At 40.3% G+C, this 25,670-nt stretch overlaps 1 protein-coding gene and 1 long non-coding RNA gene across 3 annotated transcripts in view; both read right to left on the reverse strand.

Moving 5' to 3' along the window:
- The window catches only part of Snap25 (synaptosome associated protein 25), a 90,395-nt gene that overhangs the window by 43,487 nt on the left and 21,238 nt on the right, over positions 1-25,670 (reverse strand). The gene's annotated exons all lie outside the window — the stretch shown is intronic.
- Positions 1,991-23,671, reverse strand: LOC141423370 (uncharacterized). Its single transcript, XR_012448171.1, has 2 exons — positions 15,928-23,671; positions 1,991-7,182 (listed from the first exon to the last, which is right to left on the reverse strand). It is a non-coding gene; the product is annotated as an uncharacterized lncRNA (long non-coding RNA).

Below are 25,670 nucleotides of genomic sequence, written 5' to 3' on the forward strand. Positions count from 1 at the left end.
AATGTAAAAATGATAAAATAAAAGGAGAAATGGAAAAAAAGAGGTGGAGCATAGTGGGAGGTCTTTAGGTTTTGAAGGGCATTATGGGATCCTTGCCCTCTCCTCACTGTTTTTCGCTTCCCAGTCATGAGGTAAGCAGTTTTCCTCTGCCGCATGATCCTGCCATAATGTACTATTTTGTCACAGGCCCAAAAGCAATGGGGCCAATTGATTATGAACTGGAACCTCTAAAACTATGAGTCAAAATCAACCTTCTCTCCTGATAGGTTGATTATCTCAGGTATTTGTTATAGTAACAGAAAGCTGATTAACATGCTAGGACTTCACTATGTTCATAGAACAGATTTTCAACAAGTATTGTGCCTGGTTTCTAATAAATATTTGAATGAAGGGAATAATCTATCCTGATGTTTCTTTTCCTTATAAAACAATATATAGTTTCAAATCATTAAACTCCATCTATTCTAACTACATCTACTAAAATTATTGCTAAGATTTACCAATATGGCAGAAGATAATTTGCAACAGTTCTAAAGAATAAAACCATCAGCACTGCGGGGAAGTTATAAAACAAACAAACAAACAAAAAAAAAACCAAAAAAATAGTTTGCCCATATAAAAAGCTCTCTAAGAGATCTGCTTGAAGTCTGGGTTGGAGGACTGGAAGAAGTGATTCTCCCATTCCTGGCAGTAATCAAGGAAAGGCTGGTTAACCAGCTGGTGGATTTTGGTGGATACAATTGATTTGTGGGATGAGACATAGGACTAGTTGGTATGTTAATTCCTTTCTAAACCTGGGGTTTCTGACTCTACAAAGGAAGCCAAGGTGCATGCATGATGCTGATGTCACAGCCCACTACTGAGAGTGATTCTTTGTAGCCATGGGAATTGGGATTTGCTGATTAGCTTGGGTAAATCTTTTATATGGTCCTGAGTATCCACTTCTTCCACAAGACTGTCATAGAGATTAGAACTTTGATGGACCTTATTCTTTCCACCCTCTCATTCTTTTTGGGAAAGGTTTACTGTACCAGAAGAGACACCATCTGCAACTCAGTATTTAAGGATTCATTATGATTGAAAAAAAAAAAGACATTTCCCAAGTCAACAAACTTGTAGGAAGGAGCTGGCAAATTCTTCTTCCACAGAGATAAGAATGAAAAAATGCCAACTTAATTGTTATTTTACAGATTAATCTATCTCATATCAAACAACCTGGCTATTTGCCCTGGACTTTATAATTTTCACATTTGATGAAAATAATTTTTTTTGGCCTTAGGTAACACTTTTTATGATATCTCTCCTTGAAACCATGACCTGTGATAATAATCGTGTTCCACACAAACCCACTACTCACCAACTTGCTAAGCAGTTAAGCTAAGAGACTCACTGGAAAATTACTTGGTCTTGAAATTAATTCACCAGTAGAGTTGCTTTTAAAAGCAAAGCTCCTAACTTAATTTTAGCATTTTTCAGATCATTAGGCACTTGACACAGAAAGTGGGAACATAAAAGAGTCCTGGCCAAAGTGTCAGGAGTCCCAGATGATGGCAGAAGAGCTCCAAATGAAGATAAAGTGCCTCTTAAGTGATTGTGTAAGTCAATGGAGACAGAAGACCGATTGGTAAAATTAGATTTATCCAAATTTCCATTTGCTTAAGATAAGGGACTAGTATGACTATAACTGTTCTAATGTGTAAATTTGACTTCTCCAGTTATTCAATTTGTCATTTGTTGTCATTAACATGGAGTGGGTTTAAAAAGCACTTTGTATTAGACTTTGAGGGCAAAGGGACTGAGCATTTTTGTAAACTATACAGAAAGCACTTCCTCAAAGGGAGGAAACCTGTGGCCAAATGGTAAGATGTTTTCTATGGATAAATCTCCACCTCTATGTTTGTTTACATGGGTTATTACTGAACCCATGTTTGAACTTGGATAGTTTTAAGGCACAAGTTGAAAAGTTAAAAATATGACTCTTTCCAAAATATAGAATGTGTGCATGTCAAAGATTTATTTAGATCACTAAGGAGGGAACCAGAAAGATGGTAAAGCTAGTTCAAAAATGATTTATTTACAACTCTGGGATAAAATTTTTAACATAGACACAAAACTGGCTAATTTTCTCATAAGGTAATCAGACTACTACCTTTTTAGTTATCTTTTTTTGCTAGATACAAATCATGTAAATTTTTATACACAAGCCCTCCAAATTGACAAGTATAACTTTATAGGAAATGGGGCCTGATAAAAAGTTAAAAAGCAAGTTAGGTAATCCTTGAGCGAGTCCATTAGACAATGCACTAGTATGTCAAGTGAAAAGACATGCATCTGTCAATTTTGCTTTATATCCAAATTTTAGGTAATTTTTCAATTATTGCTTATAAAAATAATTGAGCTTTTCCTTGGGCACTGTGCTGTGTAATTTGATAGCAGCTACAAGGTAAACTTCTTTTGCTTTAGAAGACTGAGTGGATATTCATGATTTCTATCTTTATATGCATAGTGAAGAAGTGTTTAAAAAAATCTATGCTTAAGGTTCTCAAGTCTCTGAGGGGGGCAATTTAAAATCTCCTAGATATCTTTAAAAAAGTGCCAATGCCCAGGCAGCACCCCAGACCAACTCAATCAGAATCTCTCAGAATGCATATCAGGAAGGAATATATTTTAAAGCTCTCCAGGTGACTGGATTGTGTAGCCAAGATTATGAACCACTGTACTACTAAGAATCAGTGTGTGTGTGTGTGTGTGTGTGCATAATCTTATTTTTAAGTTAGGATCAAACTTGTATATATGATCCTGTTTTTCTTTAATTATTATCATATTATGAAAATTTTCATTAATCATTAAACATTGCTGAAATGCCATTTTTAATAACTGCACTGTTTCACCATATAAATTTATGGTTTGTTTGGTTAATCTTCTATTACTGAATGTTTAGTGTTCTTTGTCCATCTGTCTGTCTGTCACTTTTTTTTGTCATAAGTTAGACTGCCATAAACAAAAACTTTATCTATGTCTTGGACTATTTCCTTATAGTAGACTCCTGAGTGTAGATTTATAGGCCCAAGAAAATGAATGCTTAGAAGTAATCTGAAATATATTACCAACACCATTTTCCACAAAGTCTTATTGGTGTATACTCTTTAATTTGAGATTTTCTCAATTTTTAAAATAGTTACAAAATCATTTTTTTAGTTTTTTCAGTGGTTATTACTTTTTAATCTGTTAAATGTATCTTGGTGTATACATGGAAAGAATTAACACTCAAGGGGCACTCAGCAAGGTGTATGCTGCGAAAGCAGAAGCCAGAGCCACGTGGACTGGGTCTGCACCACCGAGGCGGTGGACTGGTGGTCCAATAATGTGGGCTCCATGGTAAACTGAGGCACCTTTCTGTTTCCCGGGTCCACGAGTTGCAACCTTTCTTAGAGCATCCATTATTTCAAGCGTTTATCCTTAACCCGACCCATGAGGAGGAAACCTCGGATGCTAAGGAGGCACGGCAGGGTCAGTCTACTCTCACTCAAGGTCACACAATGCGGGCAGCAGCTGTAGGATTCGAACCAGCAGCGTGGCATGGAGCAGCACACCGAGAGCCTTCTCAGAACTCTACTACTTTCCTGTCAAGAAGCAGAGTCAGTATCCCCACTCCCTAAAACTTGGGGTTGCCTGGACAGATGAAGACGGCAGAAGTGGTTTGTGTCCAGGTGTTGCTCTCAAGACCAGGGCATAAAGGATGGTGTGCTTCTCTCCTGGTGAGCTGGACACTCACTTGTGAAGCCTTCTGTCTTCAGGTAACAGTCTACTGAGACCACTCTGCTGTGAGGAAGCCCCCGACAGCCCATGCAGAGACAGCCTGAGAGTCCATGAGGGAACGGCCCAGGCAGCCTACCGCGTCCGCTGTTGGTCTTGCCCCAGCCCCACAGAGCTGTTGTGCTAGATCTGTGCACCTGAGGCCTCCCCAGGGCTTTGGGGTCTATACAGCCTGGAGGAGGAAGTCAGTAAGACTTAAGAACAATGTCATTGTTAACTGGAGGATAAAGGGTTTTTGTTACATGGTAGCCACAAGTTGGTTACCCACAGCAACATGGAGAAGAGGAAATGGGCCTGATGAGGCAATGACTGGACAGATTACCAAAAGTGTCACCTGGAATCCCAGCTACTTGGGAGGCTGAGATCAGGAGGATCGTGGTTCAGGCAAATAGTTCCCAAGACCCCATCTCCATAATCAGAGCAAAATGGACTGGAAGGTGTGGCTCAGGTGGTAGAGTGCCTGCTTTGCAAGCACAAAGCCCTGAATTCCAACCCCAGCTCCACCAAAAAAATAATTGAAGTGTCATAAGGCTTTTTATTGCTACCTGTGATAAAATGCAAAACAGAGAAGTGAACTAAGGCTCAAACTCAAATATGAAGGAGGTAGGATGTGCCAGGCCTGAAACATCCTCATTTAAATAGAAAACAAAATTTGAACTGAGAAAGACCTCTGAATTTTATTACCTGATTTCAAGATTTACTAAAACGCCACAGTAATCAAGACAGTGTGGTGTTGGTGAAAGGAGAGACACCTAGATCAGTGGGGCAGAAGAGTCTAGAAACTGACCCGATCATGTGGTCCATTGGTTTTCAACCACAGTGCAGAGGCAGTTCAGTAGAGAAGGGCAGTCTTCAATAAAAAATGCCACAACATCTGGCCATCCATATGCAAAATGACCTCAACTCAGACCTGGCTGTCTGGACAAAATCAACCTGAAACAATAAAACTTCTAGCTGATGACATAGAAGAAAATCTTTGTGACTTGAGGGTGGCAAACAGTTCTCATTTGGATCACATTAACACAAATTGTAAAAGAAAAAAAAAAACTGACAAATGGGCTTCAAATTTACAACTTCTACTCTTTCAAAGATATTAACCAGAAAATGAAACAAGAAACTATATACCAAGAGAAAATGTTTGCAAAATATTTATCTTGGGAAGGATTGGATTCCAGAATAAGTAGATTCTCAAAACTCAATTTTAAAAAGAAATTCCATTTTATCATAAGCAGCTCAATTTTAAACCGGCAAATTGCCTCTGCGCCTTTGTCTAAAATCACTTGTCTGCTTACATGTGGTCTATTTTGGCCTCTCTGTTCTATTCCACTGATCTATTTGTTTGTCTTTATACCAATACCACACTGTTTTGACTACTGTGGTTTTTAGTTATTTGTTTTGGCAGCACTGGGTTTGAACTCAGGACCTCATGCTTACCAGGCAGGAGCTCTACCAGTTGAGCCACTCCACCAGCCCAACCATTGTAGTATTATAAGTCTTGAAACAAGTAGGGTTTGCCTTTCAGCCTTTCAGCTTTGTTGTTTGTTAACACTTTTTTTTTTTTGGCTTCCTAGGGTTTTCCATTTCCATATGCATTTTAGAACCAGCTTGTCAATTTCTTTTTAAAAAAACCTTCTGGGATTTTGGTCAGAATTGCATTAAATACATTGCTCAATTTGAAAAAAAAAAAAAAAAGAATTAACATTCAAGTTTGAGATTTTTCTAAGAAGCTCCTCAAATAATTTATTGAATAATATCTTCTTTCTCCATTAATTTATAACTCTAAGAAAATAAAGTATGTGGATTAAATAACCATACTTTGCACTAGTGAACAGATTAAAAAATACATATTAAGAAGGCTTACATTACTAACAAATTAGTTTGAGTATATTTTTTATCTACATTCTAACATTATTAAAGATACCTCATTCTGGTTTTAAGTCTCACTCATTTATAGAACACTTAGGTGCTGAAAAACAACCCAGAGCTCATCCTCTGTAAGAGGGCTTTAGTCTGTCTGCAAGCAGCTTGTAACTTTGCCAATAACAGGCCTGCCTAAATCAATCAGCTCTACTTTAAATATTCTCCCTCTGTAACATTGCTTATATCCTTGCTTTATCTATGAAGAAAGATTTTCCTATGTAATATTCCAGATTGATTTATTACAAATTCCAAATTTAGTTGGATCTATTTTTATATATGATTATTTAATATTTATATTTTTATGTATTCTGTGCTTAGTAGCCATATTTAAAAATCAGTAAATGAAGCCCAGAATTATCAAAGCCACATCAGAAAAGGAAAAGCATGCTAGCATTTTAAATTTTGTTCAAGGAAACAGAAAAAAGATTTCAGTGAACACAGGACACAAATCTCTCTTTGTACCAATGTGATTCCTGAGTTGAAACAGGAATGTAGACTTGCCTACTAAGTTTTTAAATGAGTTAAACTTCCTTATTATTACTCTTTATTTGCTTTGTTGAGTGTGGGAAACCTTCATTGTCCTTCTCCTTTTTCCAGGTATTGTGCAGAGCACTAGAGATTAAACATTACAAAAAGAAACATTTGGCTTCAGCAAATTCCCACCCTAAAACCTTAAGCAGGTGCAGAACACAAGACAATATGTGAGTGTGTCCATGTGATATGATTCCAGAAATTTGGAGGAGCCTACGCTGACCAATTCATTTTCTCCCACCCAACCTTTGTCTTGATCAAGGGCTTTATTCTTTTGAAGGATAAAATGCATGATGGAAATTAAGGGTGTGCCCAGATAAGCAAGCATAGCTTGGTTGGCCCTTTAAACAATCAAACTTGGAAGCACTTTCCTCGATTTGTGTGTCTATGTGAGACCATTCAGACTTTTGCAAGCCTGGCATGTTGGAGGTCATGAACATTACACTCACCCAAAGGCCCCCTTGGACCTTATGATTTAGCAAACTTCCAACAGGCAAATGGAGGTTTTTCTCTTACCCCAAAGCCTGGGCTATGAGCTGCCCTGATGCCTTGGGGGGGAGGAATCCTTCTATATCATTTCCAGTGTCCTTAGGTAGCAAATACTTGGGCTCAGAACTCCCTTTATGTCTCATTAATCGTTTTACTTCAAATGAAGCAGTCTGAAGCCTAAGACCCCTTGCCAAGGTGGTTGATCTGAAGATGAAGCTAGAGAAATTTTCCTGATGTCACAGAAGCACAGAGCAGGCTGTATCTGTCTTGGAAGAAGTTCCCAAAGGTCTGGCTGCTCTCTCGACCCGATGCTGGTCTGACTCTCTTTGCCTTGGGGGAACCAATATTTTCTTGGAGAATTCTGAATCTCTGCTTTCTTCATCTACTGAAATGCCACATTTTTCATAGTCTGTTTCTCCTGATCCCCTAAAGCAATTACAAAAGAGTTGATTGCAATGGACCAAATTGCTTAAACAAAGCATTATTTGTCTAGGAACTTCAAAGTATGACACTCCTTCTTCAGAATTCTACAAGCTATCCGTAGAGAAGTACTTCTTTATTGTAGGTGGATTGAGGGGCAAAAAGGTGGCCCCAGGGTAGCCTATCCCACAAGCCAATCCTAAACTATGAAACTGTGCAAGGGATTTATTGAGGGAGTGCTCCTCCAGCTGACCAGGAAGGGAAGGGAGGAAGTAGGTACAGAAAAGGGGAGAAAGTCAAGCAAGGGGTATTCCCAGTGTCAGCCTCATCCTCCAGGGAGCTCTGGAGTCTTAAACGCACCTCATGGCATGCCCCAACTTCAAACCAGGGAGCAGAGCTTTTAGACTCCCATTAAGTCAGTCACTGGCTAAAGTCATTTTGGGGTACAAAAACTCCCAGCCATTTCTGGCTCCCTGCATGGGAGGAGCAACCCTCCGAATGAGTAAAGTCACAGGTTGTCTCTAGCAAAACATGCAGAAGCTGTGCATTAGGCTGGTAAGAGATCTGAAGGAATCTCATGGGTGATCCATAATGCCTGCAAGAGGAACCCTCTGGGGATGAATCTTACAGCTCAGGCTGAGCAGAACCCCAGAACAAGGGAGGAGCCATCTTCTTGAAAACAGGTGGTAAGCCATCTGTGGGCTCTGTGGGAACAGAAGCTCACATCCTGATTAGGGAACCCTGCCAGTCAGCAGGGTAGAAGGCCTAGCCATGTCACCCTGAAAACTGCCTATCTAACCCCTCTGCAGGTATCAAGTCCTCTTCTCCAGTGAAGAGTGTGAAGGATCTGTGCACCACAGAGTGTTTTTATGGCATTAGACTGTATATATAGTTGCCAGATAACTTGAATTAGTGCCCCAGATATACTTCTGGAGTTACTGCTGATACCCCAAAGGGATTTTCAACATATCATTCTGAGAAGTTCATTGACACTCCTAAGTCTTGCTGAATGTGTGGGATCATATCTAGACACTTTTTCAAAGGCCCTCGTAATAATAGGGAATGATCTCTGAACACTAAGCATTTGACAAGCGCTGTTTGGATCCTTCTATGTGATAACTCATTGTGACAGTCCCAGCAATTCCATGTGAGAAGCTGGTGCCTTCTTAATCCCCATTTTATAAGTAAGAAAGCAAGGCATAAATGGGTTAAGTAAACAGCTCAGGGTCATGCAGCTAGTAAGTGAAAGAGTAAGGATTTGAATCCGAAGAACCTGAGTTAAGTATCCTTGCCACTGACCATTGAGCTACCATGATGTGCCAAGTCCTAAATACTTACGAATAGATTCTAGACATAAAGAAGCCAGGATTCCATCAGGGTTTGGTTCAGGGCTTGGTGAATGAATCTAGTTTTAAAGGTCAGAATCCATTTTGACTCTTCTGCACCAATTTATTTAATCCTAGAAATATGTGTATGACCGAAGAATCTTTTTATTATCTCCATTTTTTCAGAATATCTGAGCCTCAGGGAAGTTTAAACATCTTGCCTCCAGTCACACAATTAGTAAATGTTCAAAATCTAAATTTCTTTGACTCTAGAATAACTACTTTAATTAATATTAAGAAAATTTACCCAAAACTTGGAAGTAAAGCAAAAAGGATGATAACATTCTTTTATATCATGCTAGAGCATTTAATAACTTTAAGATAATATCTTTAGGCTCATTGAAAGATTTTCTAATTTTCCAGGGACATATACTTTGTTTTACTGTTTTCTTGCTTTTAACCACTTTTTTGAAGTATAATTGACATACAGTAAATACACATATATAATGTATAGTCTGATAAATTTTGGCATATACCTTGTCACCAAACAACTGCCACAATGTAGATAATGAATATATATATATTCATATATATATATATCACCCCTAAAAGTTGTTTCTTATTTATTCTTGATTGGCAACCAGATTTTCTAGTTAGATAGATATTATTTTATGGAAGACTGAACAAATAGCTTTTCTCCAGTATAGATGCAAATGATTTCCTCTAGTAGAAAAGATAATCCCAAGGGCTGTAGTTTTATTACTTGATAGGGCATTGATCAGTTTCAAACCCATCTTAACAAAGCTATTTTAAGCCTCCTTTCCTGACTGACTACATAAATCTTTGGTTCTCAAATACTCTGGGAATAAGCTGTACCAGCCTACTGGCTCTCTCACTAATGAAGTAAATAAATCCTTGGCATACTCACTGCATATTCATATGAAAGTCATATTCTAACTCTTTGGAAATAATACTTTGCCACTATCACATTTGTGTGCATGAGTCTCAGTATGTATAGATGCAGAAAATGTCCCAGAACTTTCCAGAGAGCAAATCATGGCATATATTGTCCCGTCCACATGAAGATGATGGGGTTCTAGATGGTTCTAGGTCATGGCAGGTGTATAAAAAGACAAGCTTGTGAATCTCACTTACCCTCACTCAGTGTGAATCTCATTCACTCAGTAGCATATACTGGTGGAGACACCCAGCAAACACAACAGTACATAGAATTTATGCCCCAAGTTTCTCTTGGTTCCTGTTCTTTCTATCCCTCAGATTTGAGATTTCCTTTCCTATAGCTGCACAAATATCTAAAATTTCCATAAATTCACTTTCAATGAGGAATGGATTTTAGGCAAACAGGCTTTTATGGACCTGCAGTTCATTTAGCTAAACCTCATGGGGATATGTTGAAAGTGAAAGATTTCATGAATAACACAATGAAAAGACAAAAGCCACCCAGGAAAGGTTAGTCTACTTTAATCACAAGTGCAATGCATCTCCCTTCAAATAGATTTATGTGTTCCATTTTGGAGGCAGCAGCAGGTTTGTTTAATATTTTCCAAGGGATCAGATCTCATGCTTATTAATCATTGCTCTTTTAGGAGTAAAACTGATGCAAATGCTTACCTACTTACTTTTACTGTAATCCACCAAATGTCTGTTATTACATTTGCCATAATATCACCCTCAATCCTACTGTGCCTTCTTTATCTGGACAGCTTACACCCAGCCTTCAAAAGTTAATGCAAATGACATCTGTTAGGGGAAGCTACCGGCCTGGGCTAAGATCTCCTCTGAACTCATCTGTGACTTTCACGCATCCTGACTGATGCTTCTTGCTACATTGGCCTCATATTATCTGCATCCCTCAACACACTATGATAGGTCCTCGAAGGGAACCTTGTTAGTATTGGTGCCTAGCACACAGAAAATATGGCGTAAATAGTTGGAGGACAAGGACCATATCTCATACTTCTGTTAAATATAATATATAGAAGGCCACTGGTTTGGGCTGAATTCCTGCAGTAGGCTCAACAAGTCAAACCAAAACGGTGTTACTCATGCTGAAGTTCCAATTCACCAAGGCAAAACTAAGTTAACTGACTTCCCAAGAAATCAGAAGCGAGAGAGATAATATCCACATCCCCAAACAAGCTAGTATTAGTTGGCCTAATAAGAAAGTTCCCTCTGGATGCGGGGAAAAAGGAACCCTCTTACACTGTTGGTGGGAATGTAGACTAGTACAACCACTCTGGAAAAAAATTTGGAGGCTACTTAAAAAGCTGGACATCGATCTACCATTTGATCCAGCAATACCACTCTTGGGGATATACCCAAAAGACTGTTAGTCCAGAGGCACCTGCACATCCATGTTTATTGCGGCACTATTCACAATAGCCAAGTTATGGAAACAGCCAAGATGCCCCAGCACTGACGAATGGATTAAGAAAATGTGGTATCTATACACAATGGAATTTTATGCAGCCATGAAGAAGAACGAAATGTTATCATTTGCTGGTAAATGGATGGAATTGGAGAACATCATTCTGAGTGAGGTTAGCCTGGCTCAAAAGACCAAAAATCTTATGTTCTCCCTCATATGTGGACATTAGATCAAGGGCAAACACAACAAGGGGATTGGACTATGAGCACATGATAAAAGCGAGAGCACACAAGGGAGGGGTGAGGATAGGTAAGACACCTAAAAAACTAGCTAGCATTTGTTGCCCTTAATGCAGAGAAACTAAAGCAGATACCTTAAAGCAACTGAGGCCAATAGGAAAAGGGGACCAGGAACTAGAGAAAAGGTTAGATCAAAAAGAATTAACCTAGAAGGTAACACCCACGCACAGGAAATCAATGTGAGTCAATGCCCTGTATAGCTATCCTTATCTCAACCAGCAAAACCCCTTGTTCCTTCCTATTATTGCTTATACTCTCTCTACAACAAAATTAGAGATAAGGGCAAAATAGTTTCTGCTGGGTATTGAGGGGGGGAGCGGGAGGGGGTGGAGTGGGTGGTAAGGGAGGGGGTGGGGGCAGGGGGGAGAAATGAACCAAGCCTTGTATGCACATATGAATAATAAAAGAAAAATGAAAAAAAAAAAAAAAAGAAAGTTCCCTCTGTTTTAACCATGTAAGAAAAATAATGCTGAAATAACCAACCTACTTTTTGTTCTTGGCTCTTGCTTTCTTCAGTCCGTTTCTGTCTATAAAGCTAACTTCCTTGGCTCAGCTCGTTGGAACACTCATTATACTTTATGGAATGAGATGTTGCTTAATTCTAAAATCTCAAATAAGAGCCAATTAAGATCTTCAGAGCAAATTTTTTACAATTTTGTCTTTTGGTACTTCCTTATGATTTTTTTTTGTGTTACTTTTTTGGCATGTTTCTGGGCTCTCATATTTGAGTATATATGTGTCGTAATTGTTTCATGTAGCTTTCGGCATCAGCCCTTTGGCCATTTGATACAATATGTTCTCAATTAACTTGAACATATTAATATGTGCTAGAAGAAGAAGGTGCTAGAGATTTAAGAGTGGAGGTGAGTGTTAGGGAAACATTTTAAGGTTTCAAATCCAGAGGATTTGGAGGTCACTGTTGGCCATTTTAGTGTCACTTTTGTAGTGCTTAATGCAGAAAATTCAGTTCCACCCAATGTTCTCAGGGGTTTCTGGTTCTAAGTAAATGGAAGTGATCCAAGCCTCCTGACATGAAACCATGAAGCTGCACTCTACATACTTACATTTATTTAGACTCAGTGAACTCTTTCAGAAATGTCCTGGACAACCACAACCAGATCTACTTCAAACAGTTTATGGATTGGGATTGAAAAATAAGTTTTGAAAATAAATGGTTTGCTGAAGAAGAGAGTTCCCTAATAAAATGTAATTTCTAAATGGATTTACAGAATCAGAGATCTTGCAAAGGTCTGAAAATTGAAGTTGGTTCTTTTCTTTCAGAAGGATATGGGCTGAACAGGTGCTAGTTTAGTCTGATGGTCTAGTGTAAGTGTGGTCCAGGACAGGCAGCAGCAGGATCTGCAGGGAACTTGTTAGAAATATTCAGTGCATGAGCCCTACCTTAGGGGCACTGGAAGGGCCTCTGATGGTGTAGTCCAGGAATTCAAGTTCTGACAAGCTTTCCAGGTGATCCTGAAGACCATTAAATTTTGACTGACACATGCAGGCCTAAAACTTTACAGGAGACCAGCTGTTCTCCTTGGGAGGCAAAATATGGTAGTCCTTTGTATAAACAGGGAATGGGTTCCAGGAGCACTTTGTATAATAAAACATGAGGATGCTCAAATCCATTATATAAAATGGCACAGTATTTTCATATTACCTGTGCAATCTCATGCATATGTTAAATCATTTCTAGATGACTTATGCAGAGTATAATGTAAGTGCTATGTCAGTACTTGACATACTGTATGTTTGCGAAGAGTGAAAACAAAAAAATGCCTGCATGTGTTCAGTACAGATACCATTTTTTTTCCTAGAATATTTTCTATCTGTGATTGGTGGAATCTGTGCATCCAGAACCCACAGATATTAGGGCAGACTGTAATTAGTTCTGCAGGTTTCTCAGTAGACCAGAGCTTTTGAAAATTTAGTTGTAAACAATCACCTAGACGGTTTGTTAAAACAAAATTCCTGGGTGCCAAATCTGAGATTCTGGTCCAGTTGGATTGAAGTGGGGCCTATGAATTAGCATTTCTATCAAGTGGATCACTTTGTATAGCAAGTAAAGGGCACTCAGGAAAGTCCAGGCTAGTCCTATAGGACTACAAAAGCTTTTTTTTTCTTGTAAGAAACCCAGCAAAATAATACCAGGCTCTTTAGTGTTTAAAAATAGCACTGAGGCCACTGGAGCAGGTTCTTTTCTGCAGCTTCAAGAGGTAATATCTGTGTATTTTTCTGTTCGGACCTCACTTGATGAGAATGATGTCTCCTTATGTCAGAATCACTGTTACTTAAATATCAGATTGTGGCAGCTGCTAGGGGCAGGGTTTATACTACTGCTCACTACAGGGCTTCTTGGGTATAGCTCTTCACTAAGGGAATGAATGAATGAATGAATGAATGAATGTAATCTACACATCTCACAGTACAGCAATATCTAGTTCTCAAAGATTGTCTCTAAATTCTGAACTATTTCCCTCACCAGAAGAAAGCTATCAAATGAGTTGATAATTGCCTGGTTTATTTAGTTCCTTGAGATTATACTGGAAAAGGGCTATAAAATGGAGTTGACCAGCTGTGTGTCCATGGCCTATTTACCAAAGCTCTGAACTTAACGTTTTCTCATCTTTAATGGGGAATTAACAGTACATACATAATTCAGCTGTGAATGAAGCCACTGATAGTGTGGGTCATTGACCCATAACATCGGCATTAGCTGGGAATCTGTTACAATGAAAATTCTTTTTTTTTTTCCATTTTTCTTTTATTATTCATATGTGCATACAAGGCTTGGTTCATTTCTCCCCACTGCCCCCACCCCCTCCCTTACCACCCACTCCGCCCCCTCCCTCTCCCCCACCTCAATACCCAGCAGAAACTATTTTGCCCTTATTTCTAATTTTGTTGTAGAGAGAGTATAAGCAATAATAGGAAGGAACAAGGGTTTTTGCTGGTTGAGATAAGGATAGCTATACAGGGCATTGACTCACATTGATTTCCTGTGCGTGGGTGTTACCTTCTAGGTTAATTCTTTTTGATCTAACCTCTTCTCTAGTACCTGTTCCCCTTTTCCTATTGGCTTCAGTTGCTTTAAGGTATCTGCTTTAGTTTCTCTGCGTTAAGGGCAACAAATGCTAGCTAGTTTTTTAGGTGTCTTACCTATCCTCACCCCTTCCTTGTGTGCTCTCGCTTTTATCATGTGCTCATAGTCCAATCCCCTTGTTGTGTTTGCCCTTGATCTAATGTCCACATATGAGGGAGAACATAAGATTTTTGGTCTTTTGAGCCAGGCTAACCTCACTCAGAATGATGTTCTCCAATTCCATCCATTTACCAGCGAATGATAACATTTCGTTCTTCTTCATGGCTGCATAAAATTCCATTGTGTATAGATACCACATTTTCTTAATCCATTCGTCAGTGCTGGGGCATCTTGGCTGTTTCCATAACTTGGCTATTGTGAATAGTGCCGCAATAAACATGGGTGTGCAGGTGCCTCTGGACTAACAGTCTTTTGGGTATATCCCCAAGAGTGGTATTGCTGGATCAAATGGTAGATCGATGTCCAGCTTTTTAAGTAGCCTCCAAATTTTTTTCCAGAGTGGTTGTACTAGTCTACATTCCCACCAACAGTGTAAGAGGGTTCCTTTTTCCCCGCATCCTCGCCAACACCTGTTGTTGGTGGTGTTGCTGATGATGGCTATTCTAACAGGGGTGAGGTGGAATCTTAGCGAGGTTTTAATATGCATTTCCTTTATTGCTAGAGATGGTGAGCATTTTTTCATGTGTTTTCTGGCCATTTGAATTTCTTCTTTTGAGAAAGTTCTGTTTAGTTCACTTGCCCATTTCTTTATTGGTTCATTAGTTTTGGGAGAATTTAGTTTTTTAAGTTCCCTGTATATTCTGGTTATCAGTCCTTTGTCTGATGTATAGTTGGCAAATATTTTCTCCCACTCTGTGGGTGTTCTCTTCAGTTTAGAGACCATTTCTTTTGATGAGCAGAAGCTTTTTAGTTTTATGAGGTCCCATTTATCTATGCTATCTCTTAGTTGCTGTGCTGCTGGGGTTTCACAATGAAAATTCTTAAGCTTCACCCCGAACTCACTGAATCTTAATTGCTGGGGGTAGGCCTCAGCAAACCGCTTTAACAAGCCCTTCAGAGGATTCCTAGACATACTAAAGTTTGAGAAGCACAGGATGTGAGAACCAACAAGGAATTCGAGTGGTCACAAATGGTCTGAGGAGTGAGGATGCTCTACTTCAAATGCTGGCTCTACTACTTACTCGCTGTGTGATTGCTGGCAAGATATTTAGCCTCTCTATGCTTCAGTGTCCTCATTACTAACATGATTTTTGTGAGGATTAAAAGAATTAATACATGTAAAGAAGTTAGCACCCATTAAGACATATAGAGGTCAACAAATGGCATTATTAGATATTTAAATATAGATAGAAACAAAGTTATGCTGCAGTTGACACAATTGCTTTTTTTATGTGTTTTCTTCCTTTCTTTTTTCTTAGTATAAACTAATTACACAAAATGATGGATTTCATTATGACATTTTCATATATGTATGTAATGTGTTTTGATCATATTCACCTCTCAACTGGCCTCTCTTTGTCCCTCTTCTAACCTTTTGCTGATCCCCTTCCTCTTCCCAAATAGTCCCCCACTATTTTGTAACAAGAAGAAACACTATAAAAACAATTTGAGTTGAAGGAGAGAAAATATTACCTGAAGTAAATGAGATGTTGAGGTTGCCTATGGAATATTTTGTGAATTCTCATGGGCCTCCTTATACCCCAGGCCAGTATCCTTAAAGCCAACTACACATTTGTTGGCTTCTGTGCATACGTGTGAGTTTGATAATTCTCATGCAATTCAATCAGGAAGAACAACTAGGATCTCATTATGCTGTGGACATGCGCTCAACACGACTGGAGAACGTCCTCCATCCTTGGAATACTTGCAACAGTAGGTGAACAAATTTAGCTAGCCTAGTGGATCATGAGATAGAATCTGTGGAACAAAGAAAAATCATCTTTATGAAGGATACTCTAGACCAACTAGCCCCCAACTGACCCAGCAGCTAACTGCAGAGTGAGTTCAGCTGAATTCAGCCCAGATTGCTGACTCATAGAATCATAAGCTAAACGATCTGTTTTGAAGCCACTAAGTTTGGGGGTCATTTGTTATGCAGCAAAAGCTAACTGACATAATAGGTACCCCTAAAAAAATGTGCTGCAGTTCCATCGTCTTCTCTCCTTGTTCTGTCCTCCATATCTTTCAGTCAAATTTCTTTTTCTCTTTTTTTCATGTTAGGAGTTCTACGGGCAGTTGGATTATCAGTATGAGTAAGCAGCAGGCAGCAAGTAGAGCAGAAATAAACATGCTTGGAAAGCACGTCAGAAATGGAAGGCGCTGTCTTCACATCCTTTAATAAAAGAAAATAGGCCAAGAGGAAAAAAGGAAACCTGGCTCAATCTAAATTTTTCATATGGCATCTCAGGAACAACCTATTCTTAGCTTTTCCTCTATTGAAGTTGAAATTTACTTCCTTTTTAATGCCTATCTCAGTCTGAAAGGGAATACTGAAGTTGTGGGCTAGAACAGGAAAAATGTAGCTGGTAAAATAGGATTTTGTTATCTCACTTAATTTCAGGAGCCTAAAAAATATCGCTGTTGGGATGGACCCAGATGTTATCAATGAGCACAAGGGATTGTGGGTGGGACTTCTTTACCACTCTGCTGATGACCATCAATTAATGAGAGCTCAAGGGCTGTGTTCTATACAGAAGAAGGGCATTCTGGGATTAAGAAAGATCCTTGCCCCTGCATTGAGAAATTGCCTATTCTTTCCTAACAATGGGGTCCATCTGGGTCTTGAGCAGAGGCACGAGGGCATCCTGTGGGCCAGGAAGCACCATAGTTGATTTCCATGCAACACTTAGTTCATGCCAAGCACATCTAACCTCTTTATTTATGCTGATGCTCAAAACAGCCCTGGCCATTCAAAACCATTCCCTGCAATGCAAGCAATCACACCACAGCCCCGTGCTTTGTCTTGCACACTTAAAAAATTAATCCATCTACTCCCTTTAATTTTCAAGTCTAGATATTGGTAATGCGAAGGACATTTCCATTGTCAGGTATGTTCATTTGAATCTGGGGGTACTGTTTCTAGAACAGAGTGGGATTCAAAGCATTGTATTTTTAGGTCCTCACTTTGTGTGTCCCCAGATACAGCCTCCTGCACTTGCCCACAACTTCAGACTTCTTGGTGACAAAATGCCATGGTATTCATCTTTCACACACACTGACAGTTCCCACTCAGTAAGTACTCAATCCATATTTTAAATGAAATTATTATTAAACAGACTCATGATGAGGCACCACGAAGTGAATTTACACTTGAAATCCCAAGATCACATGTAAATCATAATCTTCGTCCTTTCCTTTTTCCCATCTTGTTATGAGAAAGATAAAATCATCTTTCTGCTTCTAATATTGACAAGGAATAAAACTATGTTAATTTGCTTCATGATTAAAGTTTTAAACAGGCTTTTACCAAAGTCTGAAACTTCAAAGATTTGTGCCCTTCAGCCCAGGAAATTGAGTGTCCTCAAGAGTTGACATTACTTAGAGGAGCTCGTTGGAATTCATTTTATGCCTGAAAAAGATGACTCCCTTTCTAACTGAAACTTGGAGAAGATCTATTTTCTACTGGGCAGGTGAGAGGTCCTACAGATGACAGGGAAGACTTGTGCCAGTTGTGAGGCCACCGGCTACAGCTGACTTGAACTCCCATCCACAGGCCATACTTACTAGTGTATAAAAGACATTTTGATGTTTGGCTAGAACATCTTACAGAGGAGAACAAAGAGCGGCAAGTCACCCTGACGGTAGCAGGTAGGGTGAGGGGAGGTCCTTTGCTACTTACCATGCATGCGTAGCATCTCCATTAGTAGCCCACTGCTCATCTGCAATGCACACACAACCCAAGTGCAAACAGTGTGCTTGTTGAGAAAACTCACTTTCCAGACAAGTCTCCTAAACCTCCTATCAAATTGCTACCTTTTAATTCCATGGTCAAATTGAAATCTAGAAACAATAGATGTGCTAATTGTGGCCCCTTAAGTGGTGAGATACTCAGAAGGAGAGACTAAATCAATGCTTCATCACCAGCACTGACTCTACAAAGGTGTTCAAAAGCCCCTGGGAACCACATACCTCTTAGGGCCCACAATATTCAGTCAGGCACAGTATTTATTGAGCATCTATCATGTCCCAGGCACTGTCCTGATACCTGGCATCATCTTAACCTAAGGGTTAGGAGCGAGTACGGCTGGCTTTTAGGGTGGACTCTGTTTGATCACATACTTCCTTAGCAATCTTTTAAAACATCCCTGCTCTCCCCTCCCAGTCTTGCCCCTCTCATTTGACCTAAGATTTAGCAGATATTTTCTTTGATGAGGTCCCCTCTCTTCATTAGGCCAAACTCCCTTTTTACAGTTAGTATGCAGTGATTACTGCATAGAATGTGAAGTCAAACTGCCTCAATTTAAATCTTGGTCCTGCCACTCACTGGCTGTGTGCCTTTAAGCAAGCTGCTTAATTTCATGTACCATGGTTTCCTTACCAGCAGAATGGGGATAATAATAGCTCTTACTTCATAATCTTTTTATGAAGATTAAAATGATTTGAACAGTGCCTGGCATATAGAAGGGTTAAGTGTTTCTTTAATGCACAGACATTTATATTTTGCAAATGCAAATTTCCACTTATTGCTTTATGTCACTGAGGGCATTCTTGTAGGAAGAATCTGGTATACAAGGTCAGATTAAGGAAGATGTTATTGCTGCCACTATTATTACTACTGGTTGCAAACATTTATCAAATGTTTGTATTTGCTAAATGTTTGCATTGTGATTAATCTTCATAGGCATTATCTAATTTACTCTTTGCAATAGCTCCCAGAAATATATGCTCTATTGATACCCATTTCTCAGGTGAGAAATTGAGGCTTAGAAGGAATTAAATAACCTGGCCAAGGAAACATAGCCAGGAAAGGATGATTCAATTCCAGGGTATCCAGAGTATACCATGTCTTGGATCAACTGAGAAAATTTGCCCAGTAATCACTGGGAACTAAGACAAAGAGATGGGGATAGTATGGTTGTCATAAAAATGTCCCTTGAAGATTTCTGATTCATTCCCACTCTCTATATACACACCAAACTTTGAAGGTGGGTTAGACCCAGTCAATAATTAGGGCAGGGGGAGGGGACTATAATAACTCTGTAGAGGAGAGACTGGTCAACATTGTGTTCACCAAGTATGGAGTATAATACTGCAGTGATGCCATGTGGATTTGCTATATCCCTGATAATGATAAGGTGAGGCCGGTTTGTCACCTCTGCTGTAGCTATTCCTAAATCCTGCAACCCCAGTCTAACAAAACTAGTCTCTTTTTTTAATCCTTTGTAAGTTTAAAAGTAAATTTGGAAGAGACATGAAGCTAGTCTTGTTCTGTTATAAAAACAACAACAGACAAACACAGACTGGGGGACATCATACAAGACACCTGGACAATGCTCCTCAAAAGTGACAAGGTTATGGGCAACAGAGAAATACTGAGAAACTCACAGATCAAAGGAGATGGGAGAGACATAATAATTAAATGCAAGTGGTACTCTGGATTGGTCCTGGAATAGGAAGAGGACATTCATGGAAAATCTGATGATTTCCCATGATAAATAAATAAATAAATAAATGAGAGATACCTTGTATAACAGGCCTCCTATGGTAACTCATTTATTTTTAGAACTTTGCATCCTATTTGATTAATAGTAATGTACCAGTGTTGATTTTTCTGTTGTGAAGAATGTGCCATGCTAATGTGTGAAGGGGAGAAATTAGGTGCAAGGTATACTATCATTGTGACTTTTCTGTAAATCAAAAATTACCCCAAAATAAAATTTATTTAGAAAAATACTCTCCTGAAATTATAATTCAATTGATTTAGAATATGACTGGGTTTTGCAATTTTTATAAGATCTCTGGATATTCTGATGTATAGACAAGTCTCAGAAACTACTGATCTACATTAGAAAGAGCTATACAGTTGTGTGGTGGAGCTGACATCATTTAAGCAAAGATGCGGTGTCCTGGGGTCAGCCATGTTACACGGTCTTACTCATTGCCCACTGATTTCTTTTTGGCAATTGCAATGCAATGATTCTTCCAGGAACAGCACTGCTTACTAATAAGCCACATTTATTTTCAAAAACAGAGGGTTAGATCTTGGTGGAAAACTTTAATTCACTGGTTAAGTGTGCCTAGTCCTAATCTCTTTATGCTGCATAAGTGGATATTCGCATACAACCTTCCAGAGTATGATAAATTTATTGCTGAGAAAGTGGGCAAATGGAACACCTGTAAACTGATTCTATTTTAAGTGCATAATGGGAACTATTTAAAGGTATTTTGAAGAGAATCAATGAGTACTGAGAAGTTATTACTGTAACAGTCCTCCTGTTGTCAACTTACTTATTTTAGAATTTTGGACCCTATGTTTCCTTGCACTGTCTTAGTCTGGACCTTCCCCACCCCCACAGTAAAGTCATGGCTGTTTTAGGAAGACAGCTACAGGTGCTCTCACAAGTCCCTGTTACTCTTTACTGTTGCCCAGATGCTGAGCTTGCTGTGGCTCACAGTTTCCACCTGTGACTTCTCCTGAGCCCTGTCCTTGACTGACAAGGGCCCCTTCCCCTGAAGATGTCTGAGGGTTTGCATGCCCCTCCACTCTACTGACTAATAGAGGGCTACCAAAGCTCTCCCACCCCCTTATCTCAAGGCAGGACCAAGTATGATGCAATTCACACTCTAGAGCTCCCCGGGCATCAGATGGACACTGGTCTCCAGCTGAGCCCACATCCTTGTTTGACTCTCCCCTGCACAGGCTGTTTCCTTCTTTCTTATGGATTTCACCTAAGGATCCTCCCTTTACCAGGTCAGAAGCACACAAATTCTGCTGTATTTAGGGAACAGGCTATAGCTTCCATTCTGCTTTGGTTGGTGATAGAGAGACAGTAGTCAGGGTTCCTCAGGGGTCTCACTCACTGATCATCCCTGTCTAACTGAAAGTTCCACTAAGTGATGCTGCTTTCCCGGGCCTACGTTTCTTCATCCATGGCCACACTCTGGAACTGCAATGGCAGGTATGTTGGGCCAGCTTAGAATTCCACCTTCCACATTGGGGAAGTACTATCTGCCTCCCTCAGCTGCCCTCTAGAGCCCACTCTTACACTACACATTTTCCTACCCTAGAGAGAGCCTTGGTCCACATCAGTCAGCGGCCTCCCAAATGAACATTTCTCACTGCTGGGCCTCATTCATAACTGAGTAATTTTGATATCTGCAGACCCTCCTGCCTGTTGGGGCCCATGTGCATTTTTCTGACCTTGATTGCCTCAATCCACAATCATGATTCCAGAGGAGGTGAGGCCTGCAGAGCCCTAGAAGAGCAGGCAGGGGGTTCTGGAGCATCCATCTTTCTATGTTTGCCATTAGCAACCTGGGGAGTGATGTGAATGGCTTCAGTGCTTCGTGGAGCCAGCAATCACAGCGGGCTTTGGGGGTCCCTGACAATGAGCCAGAGAAATGCCTCTGTGAAGTGGCTGCTGGGGAGAGTAAGAATGCCCTGCTGCCTTGCTAAGCCCCCATAAGGGCAAACTGGAGTTCTAGGGCTGACTACCCTGCTCAAGAGAGGCCCAATGTGGACTGTGTGGCAGTGTGAGCTTTCTGGCAGAGTTCTCTGTTGCTCTTTTTGGCTCAAGGCAGCCCAGCTTTGGGTTTTGACCAGGACAGACCTCAAGGGGCCACGCTAATAGAACAGGTGCAATTGAGGGGACCAGGGAAGCATCTTTGTTCTGTGATTTATGGGGAACCTGGTAGTGTTTCCTGAGCCTCAGGGGCCTAGGATGAGTTCAGCACTGTGGATTCTTATCATGCTTATAGTAAGAGTTGGAGTCCACAGCATTCACTGGACCACCCTCCCTCTTGTGTCATTTACCACATATTCTCCCAGCATCTATCACACACTAAGTGATCCTCGACACAATGGGAAGACAGGGTGTACAAGTCAAGCAAGACCTCCTCTTGCTAACAGTGGGAAGAGACAGACATCAAACAGACAGAGGGACAAGAAAAATATCATGTGGGGAAGTAGGCTAAGTAGATTAAACTAAGTGGATAAACAAGAGATGGTGTCTAGGGAGGTCTCTGCAAAGATGTTTAAGTTGAGGCCGATGATAGGGAGGGGCCAGACATGAGGTGATGGAGAGTATTTCAGACATGAGGTGATGAGGGGCAAAGCTGCAGGCAGGCTCAAGGTTGGTAAAGGATTTCCTCATGTGTAATTAACATCCCCAATCAATTGATTTTGAGATAATCAAAAAGGAGATTATCTGGGGGTGAGCCTGACTTAATCAGATGAAAGCTCCTAAAAGAGGGATTGTCCATCCCTGGAGATACTCCAGCTGAAGTCAGAGAAGTCAGCCCTCCTGTTGAGAGGGCCAGGAGCTAAGGAACTTAGAGTGGTTCCCTTGGCTGAGAGCCCACCGGGAAACAGGGTCCTCAGTCGTGCAATGCTAGGAACTGAGTTTGCCAACAGCCTGACTGAATTTGGAGGTGGACCTCAGGCCCCAGATGAAAATGCAGCTCTGGCTGATTCTTGGATGGCAGCCTTGTGAGACTCTGAGTATAGAGCCCTGCTGTGCGGGGCACAGACTAATGACCTAGGGAAATGGAGAGATAAGAAATGTATGCTACTTTAAGCCATTAGGTTTGCAGTATTGTTACACAGATACACTTGGGCCCCGGACAGGCACCCGTGGGCTCCCTGTGGTGCCTCCCCCACTTCTCCTTTTCTCAGGGGGTGCTCAGGGGACATTGTGGTGCAGCACAGGGCTTTGGCCCAATATAATCCAGGTTCCAGCAGTTTCTATGCAACTGACTAGCATAGGTCCCTGGATAAATTCCTTATTACCTGTTGGAAACTTAGTTACCCCATTTGTAAGTGGAAATATTGAGAGTACCCTCTGCATGTGGCCAGTGTGAGTATGTGAATGGCTTCAGATACATAGAGCATTTGGCTTAGTATCTGGTAATGAAGTCTGTAATTTTCTCTTAAAGAAATTCTCTATTCCTTATAACCCTGCCCAAAGCCACCAAATTAAGTCTAGTTCATACTTTAAAAAGGTGGACAATGTTGGGCTTGGTGGTACATACCTATAGTCCCAGCCACTGGGGAGGGAGAGGTGGGAGAATCATTTGCACCCATGGGTTTGACAGCAGCCTGGGCAACATAGCCAGACTCCATCTCAAAAAAAAAAATATATATATATATATATATAAATGTATATATAAGGTGGACAGGCCTGGGTCTTGCAAGAATTCAACTCTGTCCCAAAGCCTAAATACTTATAAGAATGCCTGATCTTATCTAGATATAGTATTCCCCATCATTATCTTTGTTCTTCCTACTTTATTTTCTCTTCAGAACACTTATATTACTTGAAATATCATATATGATGTGTGTGTTTGTGCATTTCATATATAGTCATGAAAGTGACAGTTAATGATGGAACACATATAAAACAGGGGTCCTATAAAATTGTAATGGAACTGAAAAATTCCTGTTGCCTCATGCTGTTATAGCTGATCATAATGCAACACGTTCAGGTGTTGGTGGTGAACCTGGTATAGACACACCTACAGGCCTTCCAGGTGCATGGCATTTAACATACAATTCTATACAGCATGCAATACTTGATAATGATAACAAGCAGCTATGATGCTGGTTTACAGATTTACTATATTATACTGCTTTATCATTATTTTAGAGTGTACTCCTATTTGTAAAAAGTTTACTATAAAGCAATATGCCAGGGCTTGGGCTTTAGCTCAGTGGTAGAGTGCTTATCTAGCATATATGAAGCTCTGGGGTCAACCCCCAACACTGCAAAAAACAAACAAATAAAGAATACCCAGTATGCCGGGTTATGCTGGCAGCACTTTCATACTTCTTGTGTTTATTGCCATCTCTTGATTGCATCAAGAGGCAACATGGAGTGACTGACCTAGATCTAGGTCTGAGCAAGCACACCCTATGATGTCCACACAATGGTGAAATCACTTAACGATGAATTTCCCTGTCATAAAGTGACACAGGACCATGTGCATGAATCCTGCTGTTCTCTAAAGTCACAGAGGAGGCACAACATTCCGAGTGGTTCAAAAGAACTTCAAGTTGGGATCTAAGATGGGTTTAAAACCAGGTGTGAATGACCCCCTACTCTTTCTTCTCTATTAAAACACTTTGGCTTTTATCATTTAAGTCGCTCATTGGGGCCTCTGGTATAAAATTTACACTCACTGATCTACACCAGAGTTTTTTCCATCAGAGACCTCCATCACATTTGTTTAGATTTTTCAGTTTCAACTTTATTTTCTGTATGTGGCCAGTGATGGGGGAGAGACTTGCCTCTCACTGCTACACGCTTCTGAATTTCCTCATGAGTTTGGATGGAAGAGTTCAAAAATGGAGGCCTGCAGCATCCTCTTGTACCTTGTCCACCTCCTCTGTGTTTTTGCCACCTGGAAACCATGGTTCTGTGCTGATTTCTGTAGTGTCTCCCTGAGACTGTGAGAACTGCCACCTTCCTCCTGCCCTTGCTGTGGGCTAGAGTCATTATTCCCTCTCTTGGTCCATACCCCATGCTATCTTATTTTTATAAAATTTACAACAGTAAATTGGGACTCACATTTTGGCCTTATACTTAAAAACAAAACATTTGGTTCAATTTGTTTGAGGCCCAAAGGAGAAATCAGTCCTATAACTGCAAGATGCCACAAAGAGATGGTTGTCTGACTCTTCCCCCATTAAAATGCCAGAAGCAGCAGGGCCTGACATACTGCCTGACACACACTGTATAAGGAACAGATGATGGGGGAGGGAGGTGAGTTGGACGGTGTTTAAGGACTTGAAAATTCAACAATGTCATAAGCTTGGAGATAGTGGTCACAGTGCCCAGAGTAAGAGGGTCTGGAGAATGAGAGGGACAGCCCAATGCTCAAAAGAGGATCTGGAACACCCAAGGGATAAGAGTTAATCCTCAGAGCCAACTTAAGAATAAGAGAGATAAAGAAGGGAGAGGGGAATGATTCAGGAGATATGGGGGTAGTGGGGCTGGATATGGTTGAGCTTTGGCTTAAGTCAGCAGGAGTCTAGAATCCCCATCTAATTGAGGTGGGACTTGTACTGAGTGGAGCTGGCCCTAAGGGTAGATCCTGCAGGGAATCTCAGCTTTGCTGTGTTCAAGCTGAGGGACTGAAGGTAACCTTACTGCATTTCTGCTTTCTCAGTTGTAAAATGAAACTAGTAATACCTTGCACACTGTCATGAGGACCAAATG

Source organism: Castor canadensis, chromosome 5 (genome assembly GCF_047511655.1).
Source record: "Castor canadensis chromosome 5, mCasCan1.hap1v2, whole genome shotgun sequence".
NCBI classification, from domain to species: domain Eukaryota; kingdom Metazoa; phylum Chordata; class Mammalia; order Rodentia; family Castoridae; genus Castor; species Castor canadensis.